Source organism: Pantherophis guttatus, chromosome 1 (assembly GCF_059756535.1).
Source record: "Pantherophis guttatus breed Tessera chromosome 1, ASM5975653v1, whole genome shotgun sequence".
NCBI classification, from domain to species: Eukaryota; Metazoa; Chordata; class Lepidosauria; order Squamata; family Colubridae; genus Pantherophis; species Pantherophis guttatus.
Genome location: NC_142063.1, coordinates 111,809,614 through 111,821,439, shown reverse-complemented (window position 1 = coordinate 111,821,439; position 11,826 = coordinate 111,809,614). Strand labels below are relative to the sequence as shown.

The window sequence follows — 11,826 nt, the reverse complement described above, 5'->3', positions numbered from 1 at the left end:
TAAGAACTGAATAAATTCCATAACAGTTCTCCATAGGAGTTTAGCAGCCTCATCACGAACAGTTACTTTAAAGATCTTCCTTCTGTAAACACCAAAAGCAGAAAAGCAGAGAATTGGGAAATCCATTCAGGAAGAGAAGCATTGCATAAGGCTGCTTCCAAAACTCTAAATCCTGCTAGGCATGGGAATGCTCCAACCACTCACTTTTTCAAGCACATTATCACCTCTAATTTAATTCCTGATGCCAGTGCATTTTCAAAATGGTAGAGACACTTACGTCAATATAGTTGTGAATTTAAGAAAAGAGATACAAATGTGAGGAGAAGATGCAACCATCTGCCTTCTTGAAGCTTTGTGTTATGAATGTCTATTCCAACCATCAGAGCTAATAGCCAGGGATTAAAAGAGCTATAGTCTAAAATGTCTAGAAGACTGCTAACATGCTGTGAACTTGTCTGAAAGTTTAATTTTAGATCCCGACTATCTCCCCATCTCAGTCCTGTTCTGCTGCCTCATTGTGATGGTGAGGTGCAGGACTCCAGTGTTTCTTGAATGAATAATTGAAGAACCCTGGAAGTATATAGGATTAGATTCTCTTACCAAAATCAACAAAAGTTATGAATGTTGTCTCAGCTGCCCAGTTAAACAAGGAGGTACCTATATCAGGGAACAGTAATATAATATACAGAAGGTAGATTATCATTTAGTAACAAGGACAAAGCAAAAACTTCATTCTTAGAGAATACAATGAAAAATCACATGGATATATAAGATAAAGTGATTGAGAAAATAATGATAGATAATAGGCACCTCGAGTCAAATAATGAACATAATATGGAGAAAGAGTGTATATCTTGCAGACTACTTAATGCTTATGAGGCAACTAGATTAAAAGATTATAAATATTTAGTTGCTACTCTTGCCATGCAGTGAAAGAAATTCCAAAGATGCAAAGATAATTATATTTGGAACATGAAAAAAAAAAAGCATCAGTGTGGGAAAGTTCAAAACAGTGAAAAATGGAATGAATTCGTTTAATATATGAGGCATCAGCTAACTGAAAGAGACTCAAATTGAATGCTCGCCCTTATAACCAGGCAAGAAACAGCAAGGGCTGTACTTGGGTACAATGCAGTCAAGAACTGAATAAGGATGATTCGACTTCATAGACAACATTTTAAAATGACAGAGATCCAGGTTTATGATCTAACTCCTGATGCAGAAAAGGTGGCTGACAAGTTTTGTGGTGATCTTCGGTCCTTACAGAAACTGGAAACTGGAAGTGTTACCTATAGTTGGGGATTAGAATGTCAAAATTGTATTTTGCATTGTATTGTAACAGCAAGGATTGAAATATATCATCTAGAAAATAGAAATGAAGTAATATAATAGTTCATCATTTTCTTCCAATCCAGTTATTTCTCTGGATTTCTCTTGAATTCTTTGGATTTCCCCAATCTCCAAATCATCAAAACAATGCCTGTATACATGCCCATCACCAGATGAAGTACACAGAAATAATATTGATTATATTATTGTCTCTGCTTTTTAGTATGCTAGTATACTAAAAAGCAAAGACATCACCCTGCCAACAAAAGTGTGTATAGTCCAAGCTATGGTTTTCCCAGTTGCAATGTATGGCTGTGAAAGTTGGACCATAAGAAAGACTGAGCACCGAAGAATTGAGGCCCTTGAACTATGGTGCTGGAGAAGACTATTGCGAGTCCCTTGGATTGCAAGGCGATCAAACCTGTCAGTCCTAGAGGAGATCAACCCAGACTGCTCTTTAGAAAGCCAGGTCCTGAAGATGAAACTCAAATACTTTGGCCACCTAATGAGAAGGAAGGACTCATTGGAGAAGAGCTAATGCTGGGAAAGATTGAGGGCAAAAAAGAAGATGGGGACGACAGAGAATGAGGTGGCTGGATGGAGTCACTGAAGCGGGTAGGTGTGAACTTAAAGGGACTCCAGAGGATGGTAGAGGACACGAAGGCCTGGAGGAATGTTGTCCATGGGGTCGCAATGGATCAGACATGACTTTGCAACTAACAACAACAACAAATATTATTGTACAAAGAGGTGGAAGAGCTCAGTTATAACAATAAAGACATAGCTAGAGACTGAGGATAAACAGACCATGAATTTCAAGTTCATGCTCATGTGTAATTTCCAAGTCAAGCTAAAGAGGAAAAATGGTGATAGCTATTTGCCGTCATCTCTTGAGAATATATCACCATTTTTAAGGATAACATCAGAAACTGCTTGGAAGCCTCCTCATTGATAAAAACCAGAGGAACTATGGACTTAAATCAAAGAGGTTGTTAAGAATATATGTAAAAGAGACAGCCAACAACCAAGGAGCAGAAGAAAGCAAATGGGATATTCAAATTAATTGTAGAAATTATCAAGAAGAGAAATTGTTAAGAAGCCAAAGGCAAGAAAGATAAAGATCTCAAGAAGCAACTTAATTAAGGATTTCAGAAAGTTTTTAGAAGAGATAGCAAACAGGAACACAATGTCTTATGTAAAAACATCAGTCTTAATCTTAATTATGGAGTTACAGCCAGAAAACACAAAATATATCGTGTGTGTGTATCTCTCTGTGTGTATGTTTGTGTGTGTGTGTGTGTATACACATATATACCAACACAAAAGATAGAAACACACCCAGAAAAATAATGAAAGAATTTCAAAAGATCACTGAACTCTGAAATTTCTAACACTAAATTGGTATACTAGACAGATTAGCAATTGATTCAAAAATGATTAAACAAAAATAGGAGCATACTGAAGTTTTGTATACTAGGAATGGCAGCATCCACAATACTTCAGAAGTTATTTCTTTACATATCAGAGCCTCAAGTAGTAGAAGTGACAATAAATCAGCATTCCAATTGCTACTAAGTCAGGGGGTTAATGGTATTGATGGAATGTCTTCAGAAAAATGGGAACCAACAGAAGAATCCATAAAGATTTTAACTGAACCCATCAGCAAATATGGGGAATACAATGATCTAGAGATTGGAAGAGGTAGCTCCATGTATTGATATTGAAGAAAGGAGATGTAAGAAAGTGAACAAACTATTATACAATATTTTTAAATTCACATACTACAGAAATAATGCTTAGGATTGTCTAATGCAGATGTTTACATGCCTAATGCTGACACTGAGGAGTGCCTAATGCTGACACATAAGATCCTCCTGTGGGACAGCAGGTTGGACTTCAGTCTGAGGAAGCTTCTAGGATTCAATCAGCTGAAGCTAATCAACATGATCAGGAATTTTGCTGATCAACAGTCACTAGAAGCAGCTGTGCCTGCTGTCAGACAGTGAGGCATTGCAATTGGAAAGACCATTCAACCTCAGAGCACACAGTATACAATGGCGAGCAGAGCAATGGCATTCAGTGCCTCTCCTTGCACACCTTGAAAGCTCATAGCCTTTCAAATAATTTTATCAAATTTCAAAAGAACGATAAAATACAAAATCACAATGGGGAAAAATAGAAGAGGTGGGGAAAAAGAAGGAAACATTTCTTAGAAAAATACATAAAAGAAATATATAAAGAGTGGTTTCTGATTTCTCCCCACCCCCGGTACTGATAGAATATATAATATAGTAGCCTTTTGCTCTGGGTTTCAATACATAAAAGCTATATAACAATAATACAATACAAACACTACAAACACTCTTTTATTTCTCTCTCTCTCTCTCTCTCTCTCTCTCTCTCTCTCTCTCTCTCTCTCTCTCTCTCTCTCCCTCCTTCCCTCTCTCTCTCTCTCTCTCTCCCTCCCTCCCTCCCTCCCTCCTTCCCTCCCTCTCTCTCTTTCCCCTCCCTCTCTCCCTCTCACCTGGGGCACTGCTTTACATGGAAAGCAGTGATGGGTTTCACTTACCTTTGCTACCGGTTCTCTCCGGTGAACATGCGCAGAGCGTATTTGATGAAGTTCAGGCAGGTGGGCGGAGCCTCCCGCCGCCGCTACAGATTCACCCGAACCAGGGCAAACCGGTAGCAACCCACCACTGATGGAAAGGGAGATGGCAGAAATTCAAGTTAATTTCAGAAAAATCTGAGGAACAAAAGACATTTTGAAGTATTCTGACAATTGAGAATATCAAAGAGTAACAAAAAATAAATCAATTGTTTCATTGCTTATTATGTCAGCCAGGTGCTATGAGATGTGCTTAGAAAAATGGCAATCCCACAATATCTGATTGTTCTCATAAGGAACATATACACAGGACCAGGAAATCACAGTCCAAATAAAATATGTCAAAGCAATCAGTGAAGGAGTAAAATCCAAAACTGATGTCATTTCCTCTGACAGACAGTATAGCCCCTTCATTCATCCAGGAGAAATTCCAGTCTTGTGATCAATTTAATCCGTCTCCATATATTGGGGATTACAAATGATTATCTGGAAGACCATTTGACCGCTAAGGTCTCCATCCTGCCTAGGGACTATCTCTCCATGAACAACATTTTTGTGAGCTCCCATAAATGAGTCATAACTTAACATTACATGTTTCAACTTAGCAATTATCTTCACTCACCCCACAGTGCATATACTTTTCTCTATAGAGTAATATAAATATGCTTTGCATTAAAGCCCAATTTCAACCTCATTCTTTTCATAATAATAGAGTTGGAAGGGACCTTGGAGGTCTTCTAGTCCAACCCTCTGCTCAAGCAGGAAACTCTATACCATTTCAGACAAATGGTTGTCCAATCTCTTCTTAAAAACCTCCAGTGCTGGAGCATCCACAACTTCTGGAGGCAAGTCGCTCCACTGATCTAAATGTTCTGTCAGGAATTCCATCAGGAACCTTAGTTCTAGGTTGGTTCTCTTCTTGATTAGTTTCTGTTAAGATATTTAATTAAATATACTGGAACAGTAAAGTGTATATGGGCCAGAACATACAGTTGCAGTTGATTGGTTGGATAGTGCTGGCTCCTGCATGAGGCAATATATTCTGTGATTGGTTGCTGTATGTAAGAAGGGGGAATCTCCCCTTTTCCTGCCTTTTTTCTTCTGTGTGCTTTGTATGCTGTTCTGTGATTTACCTCATGATGTAGTGATGTGCCTGACTATCTTCTTTGCTGTATATATAGATGTAAAATATATTTATTTATATAAAACTACAAGTTTGTGTCAGCATCTCTGACTCCATTTGGACACTGGCTGTGCAATTCCCTGATAGGTTGCAGGCTCAGAAGTGGCCTGAAATGCCAGTAATAATTTTTCTTGAGGTAAAAGTTTCTTCGTGAGCCTGAGGGAGGTTGAGGATGATTAGCTTCTAAGAACAACACAATGCTACTTGTTATAGGAATGGAAGGAGGATTTCCTTTGGCTCGTCTTAATGAGACAAATTATAGGTAATCCATTCAAGTTACGAATGTAATGGAGTTTGCCAATTACATTTATAACCCGAGGATTCATAGGAGTGAATCATGTAACTTGAATGTGATCATTCCTTGCTTTTGCCCACGCATTCGCTAATCAAATGCGCAGGTCATTAAGTTCACCAGATATCTCTGGGTGGGGAAGTCCATGGAGGGGCCTAATGCTTCTGACCACCCAAGGCCTCCCCTGACCCACTGAGATATCTTAGGCTTTCACACACATCACATCCTGACTGGGTCACTTACCTTACATAGATCTCAATGATACAAGGGAGCTGTCTCCTCTCCAGCCTCTCTATTGTGGTTTTGCCTTGAGCAAAGACTTTCCAAGACCTGCAGGGATGAGAAATTGCATTCCTATAGGGTCCGGTCATTTTTGCAAAAAGCCTTTGCCCCCAAGAACATAGGTCAGGAGGGGCGCACGTGTCCCTCCAGGCCTCCGTTTATGGTGGCAAAGGCCTTTCCTCCATTTGCAAAATCTTTTGCCGCAGATCACATCCAGGCCTCTGTTTGTAGAGAAGTGTTATGATCTAGGCTTACTGAGTCATTAAAACACACGAGTAGCCCCAAAACCTCTTTTATTGCAACAGCTATTAATTACTTTCATTCACAGCTGAATCCCAATTAGTTGCAAAACTTCTGTCCTTCGGGAGAAGTCCTCTGGGATAATCACCAACCTTTATCTCCTTTGACACGCTGCCAAAGACCTACTTGGCAAAGTCACATGGAGTCCAAAATCAAACAGAGATGCACCACTGATCCATAGGTCCAGTACCTATGCAGACCCGGCAGGGGGATGGGGGAAATAGGCAGGGTGAATGTTGGAGTGCATCTGTGGTCTTTTGTAAGGGTGAACAACTGCTGTGGTGCTGCAACATTCGTAACTTCGGGACTGTGTCATAAGTACTTGAAGGGGGGTAATGGCATAACTTTGAATAGTTGTTAAGTGAACTGTCATAACTCGAGGATTACCTGTATCTCTCATGGAACCTAAAAATAGAGATGTTTCTGCAGAGGAAGGATTTGTGGACAGTTATAAGCAATCCTCCAGTAGATCTCAATGAGGAACAGCAAAGGCAAAATGAAAAAACACTAGCCAGCATAATTTTGTGTTTGGGAGATAGTCAGGTAATACATGTGAGTGGACTAAAATCTGCTAGAGAATGCTGACTTGCCTTACACAGAATTTATATAAGAGAAAAGGCGTGCACAAAGTAATTCTCACCAGAAAGTTTTATAGGGCCAGGCTAAAGTCTGGACAAAATCTGTCAGATTACCTCCAGTTCATGAGGAAAACCTTCCTTGAATTAGAAGCATGAGGAATGATGTTTTCAGAAGCACACAAAGTATATGCTGTGCTAAGTTCCCTTATTTGGGACGTGTTAGTAGCAAGCCTTGAATCCATGGACAAGAATGATCTAACTATGAGTTGGGTGACTGGGAGGCTTTTGGAAGAAGAGCAGAAAAGTTTAGAGAGAAACATTGAATGCGGGAGAAACGATACTAATTTACAACTCAGTCAGAAAGGAACTACATTCCAGAGAGATAACAAGGTGGGAGAAAAAGTCTGTATAGTGAAACGCTGCTTTGCATGTGGCTTTGCATGTGGATCCACTTAGCATATCCAGAGTAATTGCCCAGTAAGAGATTTAAAAGATACAAATAGAGAGAGACAGCGCAACAAAGGAAGAAAGAAGACATACAGATTTCTGTGATAATAGCAACTAGCAAAGACACTAAAGACATTTGGTTGTTGAAGAGTGGGGCAAGTGAGCATATTATAAATAACTCAGATCTTTTTTCCAGTCTGGAACCAGCTGATGAGGAATATGTAAGCCTGGCAAATGGTAATCATTCTTTTGTACATGGGCAAGGAACAGTATATGTACCATGCATTGGTGAGTCATTTGATAAGATTTTATGTCTATCAAATTTAGATCACAATTTGCTGAGTATGTTTTGCTTAGACAACGAAAGTTATGAGGTAATTTTTGCAAAGGAAATATGCAAGGCCATAAAGAATAATAGGGTGTGTGGACAAGATTTCAAACTGAACAATTTATATGTTTTGAACCACAAGGAAACTGGTGGCAGAGTGCAGACAATCTTTTCAAATGAACCAAAGCATAAAGGGTGTGCACATTTATTACAGAGAAGGCTGGATCATGCAATCTTTAAAGTATAACAGAAAATGCCTGACCTGGCTGTAGGTTTGAATGTTTAAAAAGAGAGCCTTGAGGTATCCCACTACATACCTCCCTCCATGTAGATGCAGGACTAAGTGTTGAGTGTGCTTGGTCAGCTAATTATGAATCCATCTGATGGTATTGCTATCTAACCTTATCAAGTAGTAGTTTTTTGTCTATTTTATCAAATGTCTTACTGAAGTCCAACTAAATCATATCCATAGCATTTCTGTGGCCTACTAATTTTGTCACATTGTCAAAGAATGTAAGAAGATTTGTCTGGCATGATCTGTTTCTGACAAACCCATGTTAGCATCTGGCTATGACTTTGTTTGCCTCTATAAACCTGAAAATCTCTTGTCCACAGATTCATTGCTTATCTTTTTCCAGAATATTCTCAGGTATTGATGTCAGGCTGGGAAGATTCTGGAAAAGATAATCAAGCAACATGCTGTGTGTACCTTACAGACCTCCTTCAGATAAGGCACAGGCTATCTTGGAAGGCTCCAACCTATCCCTGTCCCAGAGAACCACAAACTACAAATTATTTGCAACCTCCAGCACCCACTTTGCAATTCTATGTAGGGGGAAATGCAGCAATATTTTTTCTTTAACCTACAGGGATCTTATTTTATTTGGAACGATAAGGTATTCAGAAAAGAAGCAGTTTAAAGGTTAATTCTTTAGATCAAGTCTGAGAAAATGGAGGATTTATCATTTTGGCTTTATGTCATTCATATCTTCTTGATTTAAGAGGTTAATAGCTCCTCTTAGTAGCAAGTAGAGGGTGAATGTCAAATTGCTGGCCTTGCGAACTGTGGAAGTAGAACAAGTAACAAAGGAAACAAATCTGGGGGGGAAAATGATAGATTTTAATTCATTCCCCCTTCCTTTGTAAAAGTCTCCTTTGGAAAGATATTCTATGCTGGGGAATATGAGGAAAAATATTACTGCAAACTATATGATATTTTATTTTTACTTTTTCTTGGATAAGCACACAATAGGGTGGAGATATGAGAACATTAATAAAAACTGATTTAGTAAGGCTTGTCAACCAGATGTTACTTCGAATGTATGTTTGTCCCATCAGTTATTCTGCAACACATTTGATATGAAATGGTTTCTTAGGATTTGGGGAATGAAAACAAGTGACCAGTTTTCCCAGGACAGGTTTCAAAGCAATAATCCAGTTTTTAGGAGCACATTCTCACCATCTTATAGCAGAATCTTTATGGGGAAAAGGCTCACTTTGTGTTCCCAGCAGAAGAGCAGCCGCAGATTGATGCTAGCCCTAGTACAAAACCTTTCAGCATTGACCATCCATTGAACCTGCACAAAGGTTTGATACAGAACACGAAGAATGGGAAGTAATAGTCTCAGAAATAGATAGGTTTTCTTAAGAGTGTTTTGGTTTTCTTTCATTCATTAGGTTTAGATGTGGAGAAATGAACTGTGTTAGTATAAGGAGACAATATGGAGAGGGAGGCATTGGGTATCCATATATACAAACGTCTTGGAAAAGGAAAGAATATTGACTACTCTAGTGAGAAAGGAACAAATTGGAATAAAACAGGCAGCTCTTGCTACCAAAGTGAGAGTTCTAAAGAGGTTCACCAAATCTCAGCCCCTTGGCTGTCTCCCATTCATAAATGGTGATACACAGAGGTGATCAAATCGTGGTGTCTCTGCTAAAGAAGAGGAATCGAGAGGTGATCAATTCATTATTGGAAATATCCTATGCTCTCCATAATTAAGTCATCCTTTCTTACCAAGTTAATGTAGTTCTGTTGCTGTCTGAACATCTCCCACTCCTAATTCATGGAGATAAGCTTCCTGCCAGTCCTTCCTGTATACCGTACCTTCAGGCAGCTGCAGAAAGAGAAAGGAGAAGGGAATTGGCGACAGTGTGAACATCTTCACCAGGCAATCTTTTCTGTGCTCTTTCTGGCTGAAATCTTTTCTGGATAAACCAGTGCCCAAAAGGAGCCTCCCTCAGCCGGGAACTTGCTGCAATATATCTGCAAAAGCTGTGAGGATGGGCTTGCACTCATAGTGAACACCATGCTTGGCACACAGAGATTTCACCAGAGGAGCCACCTTGTAGAAATTGTGTCAAGACATGGTGGGGAAAAGGCTGCAAGAAGAAAAGAGGGTGTCAGGTGACTATCCCAGACATTTTGCTAGATCCAAAACATGGCAGCCCTGCTTAACATTGGCCATGTGAGATGTATGACTGCCCTGAAGGTCTCCCGCTCCAACACACACACTTCTATGGTCTTGCTTCTTCTCTAGCTCATACTCACTGATGTTCAATCTGGAAGTTCAGGTGCCCAGTGAACCAGTCATTGCATCAGGAATGGTCAACGTTACATGTTGCTGAGAGCTAAGGGAGAAAGACACAGTGGGTGAAGCCCTCCAATCAGCCCATTCCTTTTCAGCCATTGTTGCTTCCTATCATAGGGAGACTCTGTAACAAGAAACTCTTATTCTTGGCTTGTGGGTCTGGACTTCTGTTTGGTTTCTCTTTGTTCGTTCTGGGTTTTCTAAACATTTGAATGTAAACGTTTGACTCAGACTAGCTCTAATAGACAATGTACCTTGTATAGTAAACCTTGTGCCTAAGAGACTGGCACTGAAATCTTAAAGGCCAGACATGTACAATTTGAGGGTCCAAGAACAATTGTTATCTTAATTTGGTAGAAGAAAAGGAAGAGAACGTTTTAAAATATAAGACTGGAAAATAGGCATTTATCCTTAGTTTTAAGTACAGTAAATAGAAATGAAAGTGAGAACCAGTTTGATATAATGGTTAAGGCAGGGGTATCAAACTGGCGGCCCGTGGTCTGGATCCATCATGCAGGCCACACCCACCCCAGCTCCAGAAGGGGGAAAACATCATGAAATGTCACATGACGGCAACCACGATGCCATGGGTTTGACACCCATGGCTTAAGGCATCAGATGAGAAACCAGGAGACTGTGAGTTCTAGTGCTGCTTTAGTCACAAAACCAGCATGATGATCTGGGTCCAGCCTTTTTCTCTCAGCCGTAGGATGCAGGCAAGGGCAAACTACTTCAAAAAAAAAAACCCTTTACCAAGAAACCTGTGGGGACTTGTCTAAGCAATTGCCAGGAGTCAAAAATGACATGAAAGCAACCAAACACACGTTACACACACACAAATGGAATGAAATAAATTGTATTCCTCCCTACAGTTTTTGAGGTGGCATATCCTGCACAGCATTCAGAGGCAAATGTAAATATCAGCCCATTCAAAAATGTTGTTGGCAACTGTACTCTCTATTTCCACCTAACAGCTTGTTGACCACTAAGGCAAATGGTGACAGATAGATGAGGAGAAGGTTTTCACTGCTGCCTCTGTTTCTTACATGGCCTATGATTAATTAAAGAAGGGTCTTTCTCTCTCTCTCTCTCCCCCTCCTCTCTCCCTCTCCTTCTCTTCAAGGTGCAGTTCAAATAGAAGTGAGGCTTTCTTTTTCCATAAATTGAACTTTGAACTGCTTGCATATATTGATAGCTGGGCTGCGGTTATACAAGGCAATTATACTGAGAACAATTTTTAATTGGAGCTGTCTGCTACTTACTACTTTGCATATGTTAAGCACATCCTTTAACATGGATCTTGCTCAACTCAAATCTCCAACTATGTGAATCCCTGCTATATCTACCTACGGTATATGCCAATCCATTTGCCATGCCCTCAGCATATAATTTGTGTATAAACTGTTGTTCTTCTTTGGCCGCATCTAGTGGCTGGGACCAAATACCAATCTGTATTGTTCGGAAGCTGACCTAGCCCTTTAAGAGACATCTTCCCATCAACCCTTACTCCAAAAACAAATGCATCCTGGGAAGCCAGACTCCATTTCCTTTAGCATTCTGAAGAAACTGAAGCACCAGGAAGAATCCAGCCTAATCCATGACACATGTTTACCATAGGACAAAAATCCACATCCCATACACACAGCATCACTGGTGAAATTTAGATTTATCTGCATTTGTTAATTGTTATGCCCACCAGCAACTCAACACTGCCTACTTTGTATTTGAGTTCTTATTGTATGTAGTTCTATTTTTCCCCAGTTTCACCCATCCTGTCCCTTTAATAAAGCATCCAGTTCTATTCACATGGTCTGTTTTATTGGAGGATAGGTGGGTTTAGTTACATGTCAAGCTGCACACAAAGTAACATGTAGTAAGGACAGAATAGTGA

The 11,826-nt window shown here is 39.8% G+C and overlaps 1 long non-coding RNA gene across 1 annotated transcript in view; it reads left to right on the top strand.

The window, feature by feature from the left end:
* The window catches only part of LOC117667026 (uncharacterized), a 37,743-nt gene that overhangs the window by 20,250 nt on the left and 5,667 nt on the right, over positions 1 to 11,826 (top strand). The gene's annotated exons all lie outside the window — the stretch shown is intronic.